At 36.6% G+C, this 17,739-nt stretch overlaps 1 protein-coding gene across 1 annotated transcript in view; it reads left to right on the forward strand.

Annotated features, from left to right (window-relative positions):
- Positions 1-11,665: 11,665 nt before the first annotated feature.
- The window catches only part of Dg (Dystroglycan), a 406,462-nt gene continuing 400,388 nt past the window's right edge, over positions 11,666-17,739 (forward strand). The window contains exon 1 of the mRNA XM_081742426.1: positions 11,666-11,821. The gene's annotated coding sequence lies outside the window, so the exon portion shown is untranslated. The remainder of the gene's footprint in view (positions 11,822-17,739) is intronic.

Raw genomic sequence — 17,739 nt, forward strand, 5'->3', positions numbered from 1 at the left:
AGACGATTCACAGATTTCCATCAATATTGTTGTGACCGATTACAGAAAACATAGAACATTATTCGTTACTTGACATAAGTGCCAAACATATTTCGCAAAACCTTGCTTATATTAAAAGATAAATATCAATGCAAATTTTCTCAGGTAGTAACGAGTTATTTCTGATATACTCGGAAAGCGATGTGCTTGGTGCTGAATTAACACACAAGTAACACGCTAAAGTGGTAGTCATTTTGTGTTGCTTCAACACCTCATTTCTTACAGTGTGGAGTGAAGAAAGTAAGAGGAAACTTGAGATCTCAGAAGAAACTCACATACACGATGTTTGCCCACCAGAAAACCGTCTCGGTAAGAGCTGGGATCGAACCACGGATTACTCACTAGAAGTTAGGGCTAATACTCTACTCCTCAGCCATCGCGATCCCCATTTTACAAGTATAGATTTATACCACAATGAAGAGAGCAATACTCCATCTAAAAGGTATTTCAGTAATATTTACTGTTAATATTATCGATGACACACATGTTATACTCGTATAGATTAGGTACAGGACTTCCTTTTTCTGACAAAGAGATGAGTATTTCTGAGAACACAATGCATTGACAAATAAATCTTACTTATGGAAACATATTTCCTCTCGCTGAGGCTTTGAATACCTCACTATGATGACAGTTTTTCTTTTATTGACGAAATTTATACCAGTATTTTAATATAATCCGCGTGTACCTTTTTTAAAAAAATCATTCTTTCAGTGAAGTACCTGTAGGTTATTTTGTATAATTCTTAGCATTAAGCTGTTACCGTGGAATTGATTACGTAACAGCATTGTAGTAACTAGTAACTACAGCTTCATAAGCTTTAAACGGCACAAGACCTAAATGGCATACGCCCTAAAAAGCAGAAGACCTCAAACTTAGGGCTTGTGGCAATATTTAAGGATTATTCCGTTTAAGAGTTTGGCATTTAGCTCTTGTGATCGTTACCCACTGCAAAGAGCCTATTAGAAATTTAACATATGTATAGAACAATGTGTATGTCAATAAAAAAAGGTTTGTAGATCATACAATAAATTCTTATTTTTTAAAACGCTATGAAAAATTTGTAGATCTATAGATAAATTTGTAAACCCGGCAACGCTGCTGAACTCAACAGAACCATCTGCAGGGAAGCAAGCTGTCGAAATGAAGCGCGATTCATTTGCTATCACTGTCATACACGAAGATAAATTTGTAAACCCGGCAACGCTGCTGAACTCAACAGAACCATCTGCAGGGAAGCAAGCTGTCGAAATGAAGCGCGATTCATTTGCTATCACTGTCATACACGAATTTTTGACATCGTATGCTAGACGGCTGGTCATCCTATACTACCACATAGTTCGATAACAGTGTGCCATTCTTAGAAAAAGTTAAAAGTTCTGAAGTGAAGCGCGATTCACTACGCGACAAGTTCAGTCGAATTGCTTTTACCCCATCCTCGTAATATCTACTCACACAGAAAGGGTTTCGTGTATAGCGACAATAAATAAAATAATAATAATAATAATAATAATAATAATAATAATAATAATACGAGTAATAAAGATCGGAACCGTGCTTCACCTGAAAGTTTTCAAGAAAAAAAAAATGACACAAACACATAGCTGTGTCTGAGAAACATATGCTTACTGAAGCACTGCTTCATTTGCTTGAGTTGAATGCACGTCACTGGAGTACAATCATGGCCTTCGTAGGTCATCATTGTAACGAGTGATGTCGCAAAAAGTAGTTACATATATAAACCGGTAGGCGCAATGTGCTAGGCAGTGTTGGCCCGTTCAAAACGAGAGCTACAAAAAGTCATTTCACACAAATGAATTGGTGTGATATATAGACGATAAAATTGGTTCCTAAATATGTATAAAATTATTTTAAACGATAGACATTGAGTGCAGAAGAGAGAAAAAGAGAGATGTAGGACTTCATCGTATTAAACTAGGACTTTCTGTTATTATAGGAAGGATAATCATGATTATTAGAAATATGTTACCAAGAAAATTTGATCTACTATTAAAAATGATATTTCTTCTTGGAAACTTCATCAAAACAGCAAATAAGTAATATTTGCAATATACAGTGGTAGAGCGCTCGTGGGGTCCCTGGTTCGATCCCAGCTCGCACCAAGTGAATTTTGTGGTGGACAAACACAGTGTTCGTGGGGTTTCTCGTGGTTCTCCCGTTTCCTCCCACTTTCTTCATTTCACCATTTCATTCATTTCTCATCATCACAGTCTCCTTTAGCTCATCCGGCATAACCGTGGGACGAAAAACTCAAAGATTTCATTTCATTTTCATTTGCAACTATATGTCCTTTCAAAATGTTTTTGTCATGTTGGAGTGCATATAATAGAGAGATTATTCATGAAAAACTTTATAAGACCACTTTTTGCCTTGATTTAAATAAATAGGTCTAATATTAACAATGTGCTATATATATTGCAACCGTATAGGCCTAATAATAATTCCACTATTAAATATTGTTCATAGTTATGTTTTATATAATGTTTGGGATGTTCCACAAAATACATGCTGTGATCAGTATCATCTTCCTCTGTACCAAGTTTGCGACACTCATGATTTTGTTCTGTATTCGTAATAGAAACTAGTTTTGGCCTGCTGAGAAAGGATATTAAAGTTCAAAATAATCAATAATATTCATGAGTACAATACAGAAAATAGGAGATAAACCACACAAGTAGAAGCGCATTTCATATAGAGTGGTAGATCGTAATTTTACATAATGATCATGATATATTTCTCTTACTTAAGAGTCTTCATCCCGGCGAAATTAAAATACCGCTAATTTTACAGTAATTATGTGATATCTTCAAATAGATAAAAGATAATCGAAATGTGGAACAAGAGCGCCCTAGACAATATTATTTTACATGAGTAACCGTTATCACGACTCACTTATCTACTTTCGATTTCGAGCCATTTTGAAAATCGGCATTTATTTTCGCGTTTCTAAACAGCTGAAAACGGAAAGCCACTAGGTGACTTGTGATAACGGTACCTCACGCAAAATAATATTGCCTAGGGCGCTCTTGTTCCATATTTCAATTATCTTTTATCTATTTGAAGGTATCACATAATTACTGTAAAATAGAACTACAGACAACCATGTGAAAATAAATTTTGATTAGGGGTAGGATGTTCGCCATCTGCTGCGCGTCTTTGTGATGATACATGACTAAACATTGATTTTACTCACTAAATATTTAGTTTTGTATTGAGGTAAGAAAAGTGGGGAAGAAGCTCATCCTGCTCTAAGACTCCGGTGTACAACAGGCCGGTAGCCAGCCCAAAAATGTAGGGGGGCTCAGTAGAACTTAAGGGGGGCCCGACCTAACCGTATGATAATTCATCACCATATTATAGTTCATTTGCAAGCTTAACGTGATAATTTTAGGGGGCCAGGAAAAAATTAGTGGGGGAGGCCCTCCAGACCCCCTTGGATTCGGGCCTGCTGTACAATATCCGTATGGTTACAAGTTTTAAAATTTCTTTTTTAAATTACTAATTAATCTTATTATTAATTCGATTTGAATGAGTAATTAGATAGATATTCTTACTGTTTTTGAATACTCTTATGAAGACTGTATTTCAAGAACTACAAAAATAAAACAAAGCTGGAAGAAAATCTTGTTTCTTCGTCAAGTTCAGTGTCCTTGACGCAGTTTCAAACAGCACCGATTTAATACTGTGTTCTTCTATTTGCATTTTATTAAATAAATAAATAAGGGAAACGAGACAGGGTCAAATTTCTGTCAATATCTTGTAGGAACATGAACTATAATATCTTATCTATGTTTGTTTGAAAACTTGTATAACATGGAGACCGGAAGCTTCCACAAAGCGTAGCTTGTTTTATTAGCGTTGATAAAACTTTTGTCGTTGAACCTTCGATAAGTTACCGGTAGCCTATTCATAATTGTTATTGTCATGAGTAATCTTCCATTACTGACGACTGAAATAAAGGATCTCCTTGCACTATGATCCTCCTCGAATCTCTTAACCTTTGAAACATAATACTTCAAGCACGATCTTCTTCTAACTTTCCATCTTTTACTTTCTACCATACCCTCTACAGAATGTCCACAAAGAAACTTTGCAGTGGGATACTTGAAGTTTAAAGCTTGGAGTAAAAGCTTTAGAAAAACTTGAAGGTGAGTATGGAATCTTTCCTTTAATTACATTTTATTTTGCTCTTTCATTTATATTAATTATATTACTCTCTCCCTCCCTCTCTCTCTCTCTCTCTCTGTATATATATATATATATATATATATATATATATATATATATATATATATTATATATATATATATATATATATATATATATATATATATATATTAAAGCATATATTATTTTATATAATCTATATTTATAATTACTCTTTTTCTCACAATATTAGCTAAAATCCTTTTTCTTTTTCTTAATTGCAGGTTAGTCGGCGTTCCACAAAATTAGCAACTGAGTATCTCCTGGTCAAAACAACAACGTACATGGATATTTATACTTCTAAGTAATTTGTTTCATACAACTATCATGATCATCTACAATAAAATAAATGGACTTACTTCAGTTTGCTTTTCTATTGAATAACTTAATTATATACTAAGAATCCTATTATATGCTCCTGTCTTGATATCCAATAAAATCTATTGAAATTCCATTGTCGTTTTATTGCATATTCAGCATATTTAGGATTCAGAATGTGAAGATTTGATGTAGACATAAAATTTAAGAAGTTTAGTTATACTTTATATTTCAACTAGCCTTTGGCTAGCTGGGGGCTCCGCCCCCAATCCCGCGCACTTGCTCGACCTACGGCCTCATATCTCTTGTATATCAGCCTTTGCATCAACAGTGAATTTCGTGCATTTCCTCTTTATTTACATTTCTTGAATTTGCTCAGCTGGGGGCTTCGCCTCGTGATCCAGACATTTATTCAGCCTACGGCCTCGCACCTCTGAAACCCATAATTCTACCAAATTTCAAGTTTCTTTTCCTATTTTAACTATCTAAAAACAAGATTTTGTTTCTCAAGAAAACGCCGATTAAAATAACACAGGAATTTCTTCATCTCTCCTTTAGGACCCTTAAAAACTAAAAATATTCACTTTTGGAAATTTTCCAGTGGGTTAGTTCCGGAAGGCTACAATCATACGAAATTTCATAATTCTAATCCTGCCGGAAGTGTCTAAACATTTTGGGGTGTAGATGTCCCATATAAATAACATGGGAAAGATTTTTCAGTTCCCCATAAAACCAATCTACAGTTGGATATTTTTTTGACGATTTACTAAGTTAATCCTGACAAAAATGTATAAGCATACCAAATTTCAAGTTTTTATTCCTATTTCAAGTACCTAAAACACGAGATTATAGCTCCAAATAGAGGCCCATTTAAATAACATGGGGAATTTCTTCGTCGCCCCTTTACAGCCTACACCCTTAAACTTAAAAATATTAATTTTTGGCAATTTTCCTGTCGGTTAGTTCCGAAAAGCTACAATCATGCCAAATTTAATCATAGTAGCCCTACAGAAAATGCCCTATAATTTTAGGGTGCAGTAAGGAAAAACCTGAATTGCTACATTGAAAACCAACAGGGACCGTAGCAACATGCCACCCACCGGGTTGGATCCAAATGTACGTTTTCACACGAGGATCAGCGATCCTGTTGTGCTCACGCTGGATGGGCATTATTCGCACACCCGGAACCTCCTGGACATTGTCCACCTAGAAAGAACCCATGGTGTTATTGTTGTATGCTTGCCACCCCACTTGACACACAAGCTCCTATCTCTGGGTGTGAGTTTTATGAGTCCATTTAAGCAGTTCTATTCACAGAAAATCGATCTCCGGCTCGATAATCACCCGTTTCAGCCGGTTTCTATGTCTGATGTTGGTGCGATTTTCGTAAAGCCTATGTACGAGCTGCAAGTATGTAAGCTGCAATCAGCGGCTTTCGAAAGTATGGGATTATTCCTTTCAATCCGAATGTTTTTGATGGCAGTGACTTGCTACCCGTTCAAAGCAGTGTCAGACCTATTAGTTCTATTCCTGCAAACAGTGACCTTTATCTTTGGAACACAACAGTGACAGTAGCCCTGCCATCCGTAGGCCTATTTCTGAACAACCCTCCCCGCTTTCACCATTTGACATACGACCCCCCTCCATCATTACCAGGTTCCTCCACAGGTGGTAGGAAAAGTGGACAAGCTGCAGTGACCACCTCATCTCCATATCGGCATGCATTGGCCATTCAAAAGTCTGCACTTTCTGCCACGAAGAAAGGGAAAAGCAAAATAATATGTTGCAAGACACACCAAAGCCTTCAAAGAAGTCTCCATCATCTAATGAAGATAGTGACTCAGGCCACGCTGTTCCTCTAATTTCCATTGGCAAGGACGACAGTGCAGACGAAGAATGTGTTTATTGCTCTGTTGCTTAACGTGAAGACACATCAGAAGAGCAATGGATTAGATGTGTTGGATGCTTCAGACAGGTTCATGAGCTTTGCGCCAGAACAGAGGAAAACGGGTGGCAGACATAACAAATGCAACTACTGTAAATAGTCAGCAACAGCCAGGGGCGAAAATAAGGGCCCCGCAGACCCCGCATTGCAGGGGGACCTAAGTTATCAAGGGGCACCCAAAGGGGGATGTAGAGAAGGGGCCCACTTCATGCTTTCTGCGAGAGGGCCCCCAAACCTTTAGTTACGCCACTGGCTACAGCTGTTCTCTCCTTTCCTTGCTTTGTATTTGCTATCATTTGTGTAACATAACCAGTGCTAATAAACCATGTTTATCAACTGTCAATGTTATTTGAAATCATATACAAAATTAGACACTGCCGTATCCGAAATTGGGAAACAAAACTGATGAATGCTTACTTTTTTATGGTTTCATAATATACCATATACAAAGTTTGAATACTTGCGTGTGGACTCCATCATGCCCTCCTTACTTCAAACTTTGTTTTTCATCCCAGACATCTTGTGTTTTGCTATAGGTATGCACGTGACACAGCTCAATTGCTTAAGTATCCGAAATATTGGCACCTTACCCTGCTTTTTGCTGTTTTCACATTCAATCAGTTCTTGAAGTTTATCGTAATTTTACAATCTGAACAGATTTACGAAGATATCCTGAGTGTCATACTGTACCTGCAAACTTCACAGCATTTCTGGTTGCATACAAGAAAAGGGTATATAGTTACTAGTAGAGAGCAGTATTAAAAAATAGTGAACTGGTAAGGCCACAGTTAAGGCCCCCGTTATCCGTTAGCAGATTAATTCCATTAATGAACTTCGCCGAGATAATCTATTATAACAACAGAATTCAAGAATTAATTTACAAGAGTTAATGGATTGACTCCATTAATGTATTTAGCCGATATATTCACTCTAGCTATATTCTGCAAAAGAAACATGCTTAAAAATTCGCTTATTATAATGGAATATGGGATAGAGATAACCGCCATTAAAGTTGCCGTCATCCGTTAACCCATTAACAGATTGACTCCATTAACGTACTTGTCCGAGATAATTGCTCACGCTATATGTTGAAGAAAACAGAAATATAAAAATTAGCTTAAATGTGTGTGATAGGAGCTATAGATAGCCACTGTTACAATCGTTATTTGTTATATATTAAATCGATAACGTATTGAGTACATTAAGAGGCCCCATCACGGCGAAATTAAAATACCGTTAATTTTACAGTAATTACGTGATATCTTCAAATAGATAAAAGATAATCAAAATGTGGAACAAGATCGCCCTAGACAATATTACATGAAATACCGTTATCATGACTCACTTATCTGCTTTCGATTTCCAACCATTTAGAAAATCGGCATTTATTTTCGCGTTTCTAAATGAATGCAAACGTAAAGCTACTAGGGGGCTCATGATAACGGTACCTTGTGCAAAATAATATTGTCTAGGGCGATCTTGTTCCACATTTTGATTATATTTTGTCTATTTAAAGATATCAGATAATTACTATAAAATTAGCGGTATTTTAATTTCGCAGTGATAAGGCCTCTTAACGAATGGTCGAGTTAGCTAAAGAATAATAAAAATAATCGATTACAATAATGGAATATGAGCTGTAGATAGCTACTGTTAAAGTCACCGTTATCCATTAACGGATCGATTCCATTAACTAACTGGTCTGAGCAGTGTTCGAAATAAAAAAAAAAAAGCAGAAGCGGTATGTTTTATTACGATTTTAACTCGACATACCGGTTACCTAAATGCTGAAATATAGTGACGGTATGTTGCCTAAAAGATTGCATTTCTATTTACATAATGACTGAAAACCACTGAAGAGCTTCTCTTTAGCTATACGGGAGGATAGAGAGATTTTGATCCCTTGCCAACAACTTTCTGGAAAGGAAAATAAAAACATCTCCTTATGTTGTATTATAGAGAATTATACACGAAAATGCTCAAAAACCGAGTTTTTATATTAACAATTTCCTGTAGGAAAGCTCCCGGGTCCCCCACTCGACTGAGGGGTATTCCAAACCCCTGGAGGAATCGCTCCCACAGCAGACTACCCCCCACAAGACAAGAAGACACACATACATACGAAAGAAACGATTTGATATGTCACATCAAAATATAAACTAGATGAACTTATTTGAAAATACCTCATTTAAAAAAAAAAGGTAAGAAAAAAATAACAAAAATGTCGGTGCTGTACACTTAGAAATTATTTCTACACAAGAAATAAAATCTTTTTACGTGTAAAGTTAATTGCCAACAATTACTGTGTATAAAAATGGATTTATTAAAGGCATATTAGCATCCACTTTCCAGTGACGGTATGTCTTGATCACTAAAAAACCAGAGGCAGTACGGTTTCATCACTGATAAAACTAGAGGTAGTATGACATAGAATCGCATACCGTCTCACTTCGACCACTGGGTCCGAGACAATCCCTCTAGCCAGTGGCGGCGATTGGACGTTAAAAGTAGGGGGGCAAGAAATGATCTGAATATTTGTATATCAATGTTAATATACAAATTTCCCTGGTTGAAACTACATACCTTAATAGGCCATTTCAGAAAAGTGGGGGGGGGGCAACTGCCCCCCTTTGCCCCCCCTAATCGCCGCCCATGCCTCTAGCTATCTATTCCAAGAAACGGAATCGAACAGGTGAGTTTCGTTTTACCGTGTGAAGCTACGGAAGACTTCGAAACTATGGAAATTTGATACTCAAACTTCAAATAGTACATCTACAACCCGTGACGTACGCAGCGGGTGCGTCCTGGGGGTCCGAACCCCTCGAAATTTCGATTATTGTGTAAATTTAGCCTAATTTTGGCGGCAATTTTAAGAATTTTAATATAAAATACCCTCATATTGAGTTTGGACCCTTTCGGAAATATATTCCTGCGTACGCTATTGTCTACAACTACTGATTGCAATAAGATCAACGATAGAACCTGTTCCTCGGACGCTGAAGCCATATCAAAAAGTTATTATTCGCTATCCCGTACTCTGTTTGTTCAATGGTGTTAATTGATGAAACCGGAAATCGTTAATTTGAAATATTTCCGATTGGAATAGATATTTGAAGAAGAAGATGGAACTTACTCTTGGGAAGCTAAATCGATTGCAAAAAAAAAAAAAAAAAAAAAAAACCTACATCTCGAAATCTCTTACTGTTTTTGCTCTATAAAAATTAGTATTGAAACCGGAAGTAGTAGTAAATCACAACCACTTCCGGTTTTGCTAAAGTGTTGCATGTTGTGACGATATGTTATCTTGACTCCTTGAATCGATTACAGAAAACCGTTTGTCGCTATCTACTACCATTTTTGTTCTATGGTGATAAGGTTAAAACCGGAAATCGTTAATTTGAACCACTTTTGGTTTGAATAAAAGGTTAATGGAGAAAGCATAAGTAACCACGTTTCTAGTTTATTTGCCTGGAATGTTCAAAATTTACTCAGGGAAATTTTTATTTTTCTCCAGGTTGGACTTCCTGGTCACCCCATGAATTCATCTTGCTCATTAATTATGCACATTAATGTGTCCATTTAAAAATAAAGTTCACACAAAGCAAACATTTTAAAAATGATATACATGTGCCCCCTAGAATATTTATACACATGCATTGAAATATTTGTTTTTTTTTCTGTTTAATTTTTTCTGAAATAAAAGTCTGGAAAGCATTTTTTTTTTAAAAAAAAGAAAATTAGTTTCTTCTTTTGCCCAAAATAATTGTTCTAATTAAGAAACCGCGTTCTCGCATAAAGTCGAAAGTTAAATGAAAACCTGGAAATGAAATAGGTCTACAGACGCACACAAACGCTTTACAAAGTTAATTAGGGAAAAATGGCAATATGTTGGTTATTGCAACCGACCAGACAATAACACACGAAGTAAATATAGAAAAACACACTGCTGAACAAGACTGTACTTATTTAATATAAAAGACATACACTCTGATGAGGATCTTGGCTAGAAGATCGAAACGTCACGTGTAAATGTGTTTTTATATTAAATAAGTACAGTCTTGTTCAGCAGTGTGTTTTTCTGATTTTATTCGCAAGACGTATGACTATGATTGTGTGTCAGAAGTAAATATAGCACGAAGAGAGGAAGGAGAGATAGGATTGGCATAAAATGTTGATATAAAGAGGTTGGGAGGTGAAGTACTATAGTAAAGACTTGGTAAACAAAATAAAACAGCCCCGAGCAAGGTTCAAATTAGCCTTCACGCTTCTGACTCATTCTTCACATATGTATTGCGTAGGTTTCGAGACGTGCTGTTTTTGAAGCCTTCTTGCACTATTGGGAACAAGGGAGGAAGGCAAAAAGTCGAAAAAGAGAGGCTCTCACATGGAGGTGTAATGTGAGGGTTTTCCACACTGGCTTTTAAAGAAAGGTTTCTTTCTGTGTTTTGTACTTTTTACGCGTTCCGGCATTCGCCTGGTGGAACTAAGGAAATTCTTTGGAAAAAATTGAGTTAGAATGGCCTGCCCGAACAAATCCGGAAGTGTTTTTTAAATGTACCCCTTAATTTTTTATTGCTTCCCTTGTATATACAAAAATTTGCATTCAACACGGTCACAACATATGTATACTCGATTATGTAAACAAATTGAGCTTTCTTAAAAGATTATTTCAGAGCTTCATCGTGGCTAAGCGGTTAGCGTACGCGCCTTTGGAGTGGAAGACCCGGGTTCCATTCCCGGCGGGAGCTCATGTGGTTAGGATTCCACGTTAATCAGTAGGTCCACATCTCATATAGCCTCGCTGCTGAAAGGAACGCTGAACTAAAATCAACTCAACTCAACTCATTTTTTAATTAACATTTATTCCATGGAAAATTCAAATACATATGTACAATGAGTCACGCAATGAATGCATTCCTTCATGTGAAACACTGTCTAAAATCAAGCATCAATTACCTCCGTTGTTTTCCATATTAAAATTAATTTTCTACTTGCAGAACACATCTAAATACACAATAATAAAAACAACTGCTCTTGCATGTTCGCAACGCGATATTCAGTTACTGGTTAGTAGTTACACAGCATCACAACAGATGGCAGAAGCGCGCATTATCTCTACAACGTCTGCGCGCTCGCCATGTTCGGAGTAAAATGTAACTGTGTTTAGACTGCAGGGGAGGGGTTTTCACACAATGATGTTGAGGATCCCCGAAGTGGAAGTGTAGTGTTGATATTTGTGTTTTTGTGGTGAATATTTGTTTCTTCTGCATACTTTGTGCTGCTGATCCCGAGGTAAGTATTTTAAATACTGTTTGTAACTCACAGTTATCATAAAATGCAGGGGATGACGAGTTTTTGTTAAATTACCGGTGCTGAGCCGAAAAGGTCAAAGCTCTCAGCTTCGCACATGGATGTCAGGCCTTCAAGAAATAGGATGCTGAGAATAAATAAGATGTTCTGACGGGGTGGATTTCTTTCTTCGTTGTGGGAATGTAGGAGTTTCGCATCATTTTTAAACGTCATTCTGAGTGTACCAGTTACGAGATTAGTTCAGATCAGCTTGAAAAAACTTGCACTGTAATCTGTATTCCTTTTTTAATATGATATTTTGGTAGTAGGCCCACAGTATGTGTGAAAATATTCCTTGAATAATCCGTAGTTAGGCTATCAAAGGTTTCTAGGCAAATCTCGGTTCGAATATTAGTTCATAACCATCACAACTAATTAAATATTCCTGGATTGGATCAAAAATAGGTATCGTAATTATTACAGAAGTAAATACCGTACTAAAATATAATACTGTTGTTAAAAAAAAACTGAACTGTGCCTTCAAAACTAAGAGAGTCAGATAAGGAATATTTTAATAGCACGTGTATACAAAGAAAATAATTCTAGTCTATTATTTTAAATGATTTCATTACTATAATATTTATTTAACGTACATTTTTACTAAAATGTATTTGTATGTATTATGGGATTAATTTTCTTGTTTCATATATGTTGTTTACATAAATGTTTCCATTTAATTAGGAGCTTTAAATGTAATTTCATTTCTACAGATTTGCTGAATATTTGAAGGGTATTTTACTAAGTTTGCACCCTTGTACAGCTGATGTCGTAAAGTGTACAGATCGTTCAACACAGATTGTTGTGTCAGTAATTTCGGTATGAACTATGTAATTTAAACCCAGTTTCGTCATCTACAATATGTTAATACGATTAATTTTATCAGGATATATGCAATTGCTATACATCTGCATACTCGAGTAATTATTACGACATGTAGGTGCACTGTAAAGATTCCCGGAGGTTATACCTGTACCCATGATACAACCCTGCTAACTCACAGTAACTTCAAGATGTTTATAACAGAAAGTTTCACCCATATTCTGGGTCCCAGTATAGTGAGTGAATTTCATTTTGAGATTGCTGCACGTGTAGTACATAATTTTGTTTTGTTTACTTTGTATATAAACATTTCTGTACAAAGTTAGAGAAACAGAGTAGAAGAAAATAATAAATGAAACTACGCATAGAACACAGAATGCATAAAATGGACTTGTTACGCGCCGATATGTGTCAAATCTTGATCCGTTTTAATGAAAATGACTTAAGTCATTGTAACAACAGATGTCCTGCATCCAACGCTCAGTTTTAATGAACGAATTTAATCCTAAAACGGATTTATGTAATATTGTGTTGATAGCTTTTAGGTATAAATTTCAGCAATAATATACAACACACCTAATCTATAGGTTTTCAGTTTTCATTTTTGACTTTTCAATTTTAATGCTCATTGCTCAGTATTCAGTTACTGGTGAGAAATTAAATTCTAAAATGCGCAGATAATAATAATATGTATTTATAGGGTATTTCGGTGTGTAAGGTATGAGGTCTTTTGTGAATTAAATTGAATAAAAAATAGTGAAAAAGAACACATTATCTCTTCTTTCTCGTTGATAGTAAATCTTCATATCCTATGACCAGGCATCGTGATGAACACTTTTTACACATTTACACCCGGTAAGGGCTGGGATGACACTTTAAATACAGACCCTAATCTACTTATTTCAGAAGTTTTTTGTACATATTTTCTTTTCCAGCGTATAGTGGCTTAGCAACTATATATACAGCTATAATACCTACTACGACCTATCAGTATCTCGGAGAGAATTTACAAATAAATAACAAAATAATAATTTCTATAAAATGCTATAATAAGAGACATATTTTGCTTTGTTTTCTTCGATGTTCATCGATTTGCAATGGAATGAAGACAGTGGCGTAACTAAAAGCTTGGGGGCCCTACCGCAGACAGCATGGGGTGGGGCCCCTTCTGTACAACCCATTTCATGATTTGTTGGCCCCTGATTCTTGGGGTCCTTATTTACGCCCCTGAATGAAGATCTCGACCTCGAGTTATGAACCATCAAGTTAAGATATGGACTTAAATGAAATTTTCGAAAGAAAAAAAATACTAATCGCTATTTTGAATAAGAACTAGAGAAATACATATATGGCAAAACCTATTAAACGTTAAGCAAATACAATGTTAAATAAAGATATGTTAAAATTATTGCAGGATGGTTTTTCTCTCCGCAATCGGGAAAGTCACACGCTTTAAAATCCGAAAAAAAAAATGCGTAAAATAAAATCCAAAACTTGAAGTAAATCAGATCTATCTACAGAGTATTCGACATTATCTTGTAGATATATTGAGTATACAGTACATGTCTATAGTAAATTATTTTAAAAGTTTTAGAGTTATGAATAAAAAAATGTTCATCTTCATATTAAAAATTGGTATATTTTTGCTACAATGCTCTTTGGTAGCTCATAATTGATAACTTTGGAATGAATAGACTAATTAATGAGTAATATTTCCCTTGACGTTGGGAACGAGGATTTTTTTGTGTGATATAATGTAGTTGTGTAGAGAAGCAAATATTGTTGAATAGATTAGGTTGATGAATATTATATGTGGATATCATTATCACAACTGTACCAAGTGCAGTGCTCGTGTAAAAGTCATTCACTGGTAAATGCTTTAAACATCAATTGATTGTATTATTAATTGATTGGTTAATGTTTAATATCGGGAAAAATACTGTACTAATGCATTCGCGGGATCGAGATTTCCGAAATGAGGGAATAGAAAAGAATGCAGTTTATTGACCTTTTATGCAATACCTAGATTATAGAGAACAGGAACTGTTATTAACCCCTTGCGTTCCATTTGTCATTTTCGTATGTGCGTGCTGTAATAACGGTTTCATTTACTGTTTAAAAAAACTGTCTAGAAACCGTTATATAGGGCATACTTATTGTCCACACGTGAGGAGAGCATTCACATTACTGAAAAAAGCAATTACTTGCATTGTGAAACATTTGGACTGAAAAAGGGAAATTCAGATGTTCTGCAGGGATTTTATGCTGCTTCATGTTGGTAACACTGACCGGAGATCAAAGACAAAGGTTTTGCTTTTCCGATTTCGAAATAGATCTCGAAGTTGCTCATTGTTTATCGTCAAAATAAACACATGTGTGTTGTAATTGAATGCTTCCTTAAGTTTGCCATCTACTGAGACAACACATTTCTGTTAGAGCCTATTTCAACTGTGTCCCTTCTAGCGCTGCTCTGGATGTGTGTTTTCCCGTACCGGTACCTCCCTCGAAAGAGGAGGAACAAGTTGCTGCGGCCGAAATCTTTCAATTGTTGGTTGCGAAAGCGATGCCACAATGAAGTATTTCACAGACTTCGCTGTGCTCTATCTTGTTAGCCATTCTAAATAGCCTACGATCTTCGCTCGTCAAGACCAAACGACTGAATGACAAATTGGCTACATAGCTGAGGTCATTCACTTTTCCCTAAGCAAAGGGAGGGTTTCCTCCGTCAGAGGGCAGCGGGGATGGGGCTGAAGTATAATTCGCATATTTTCCGAGGGCACACCAGAACTAGATAGGCTAAAGTAAGGTGCTGTCACCTAAGGTGAAGTAGTAAAACTAAATCTTGTCTTTCATCCACTAACAAATTTCAGCATCTCCAGGACCCTTAATAAGGGACCATTAATACGACCCGTAATAAGGGATACATTTACATGACATCCATATAGATGTCACAGATATGCAAAGGGTTAACGTGGGCTCCGAACTACGACCAAGGATTGAATTAGGTACAGTTGGCGGGTGCAGTGACCACCATACAAATCAACTCTCACAGTTTGTTTGTTTGTTTGTTGAATATTACCATCTCTTTTCTTCACCGAGACTATACGAGACGTTGACGTAAACTTTAAAGTAGAATCTGAATAAATAAATGCACTAAAGACACAAGGTCAGCGAGGAGGGCTTTATAGACCTCACATTATAAGACCGTTTCCCATCACACTCTTTTCTTCAAGAGAACTCCATTACAGGACCGGTTCGACTGGAAATAGAAAGGAGAAAAGTAACGGGATTGAAAGGAAGAATCAACGAGCAAGTGTTATTAGGACCATAGACGTACACACTTGCATGAAAGATTTGTTTCATCATGCATGTTGGAAGAATTTTTTGCCCACACATGTACCAACTTGCTGTCCAACTTACTAGTCGCATTACGGAGGGAAGAATCACGTGATTTCTTCTGCTGTCGCGATTGACGGACCTAAGTATAGAACAACCAAACCAACATGTATGAACGAGCACATACAGCCAAACATGCATGAAGAACGGCAAAATCATCATGTATGTTTACAAAAGATTTTGAAAACATTCAACATGCATGAACAATCAACTTGTCTGTGGTTTTATTATTTTTCATGCATGTTGGAAGGTTTCTTCACGCATGTCTGCTATATGAGACCTTTGCGAAAAGATCAATGAGTAGGTGTTAAGCGCGCCATAGACGCACGAACTTGCATGACCAACATGTATGAAAGGTTTCTTTCATCATGCATCTTGAAAGAATTTTTTACCCACACACGTACCAATATGCTGTCCAACTTACTGAAAGTAGTTTGAGAAATGTGGAGGACGAGGTAACGCGTGTTTTTTCTTTCTGCAACTGCACGACCTTGGCATGCGACGGAGGAGAGAGTCACGTGATTTCTTCCGCTGTCGTGATTGGCGGACCTAAATATAAAACAGCCACCTTGCATGAACGAGCCCATACACGGTAAACATGCATGCAGAACGGCAAAAACATCAAGCATGTTTTCAGAAGATTTTGAAAACTTTCAACATGAATGAACGAGGCCATACACGATCAACTTGCCTGTGGTTTTATCATTTTTCATGCAAGTCGGGCTGTTTCCTCAGGCATGTGTTTACGTGTATGGGCCTCATTAGGAATAGTAAGGGGGAAAGGAATTAATCCTGTGGTATTTAATTGAGATGAGAAAGATAAACTCCTTAGACAATGTTTGGGGTGAAAAGACTGGACGGTATTAGAACAAATAACACAAGACATCAAGACGAAAAGCGTAACAAGCAGAGGACCAAAATGCATGGAGGACTTTTAATGTCCCAATAATGTCCACTTCCGCTTTAGAAATAGGCATGTGCCTAGGGGTTCTCCTTTTCTCTCCTACTTTCTTCATTTTGTCATTTCAACGATTATTTTCATCACCGTCATCCTTAGCCTCGATGTAAATCTGGGACGTTAAACTGAAAGTAAGGTATAATACAACATACAAAGACGAGTCATAATTCTTTCGATATTCTGGCGTACAACATACCTGTATTTATTACAGTACAGGCCACCGTGTTGAACTGTCTGCAGCCATTTTCCTGCCAGTTCCTCGATTCCAGGTTTTGTCCTTAGAGGAAAGTAATCAGTTACTGCAGTTTCCACCACTTGCTGGGTGCTAAGGCGTTGTGATTTCATGAAGTGGTCCATGAACTCAAACACGTAATAATTCGAAGGGGTAAGGTCAGGATGATATGCCATGAAGTTCCTTTTTCTTTTCTCTCGTTCGTTTTTCGAGCCAACTAAGGCTAAGGCTTAACGAGGATGCGTTGTGCCCGGCAGCGAACGCCACCTAGATGGCTACTCGGTAATTTTCCTTTCGCCAGAGTTATAAATCACACTGTGAGCCAGTCAGGGTTTCCATTTTTTTAAATTTCCCGAGCCGGAAGGGTAGAATCAGAATGACGTGAAAAAAATCACCTTGCCTAGCAACACATCTTTCCTTTTTTCCCTTTCCTTTAGACATCTTTTACTGATTCCG

This window comes from Thermobia domestica, chromosome 16 (genome assembly GCF_964235325.1).
Source record: "Thermobia domestica chromosome 16, izTheDome1.hap1.1, whole genome shotgun sequence".
In the NCBI taxonomy this organism is placed as follows: domain Eukaryota; kingdom Metazoa; phylum Arthropoda; class Insecta; order Zygentoma; family Lepismatidae; genus Thermobia; species Thermobia domestica.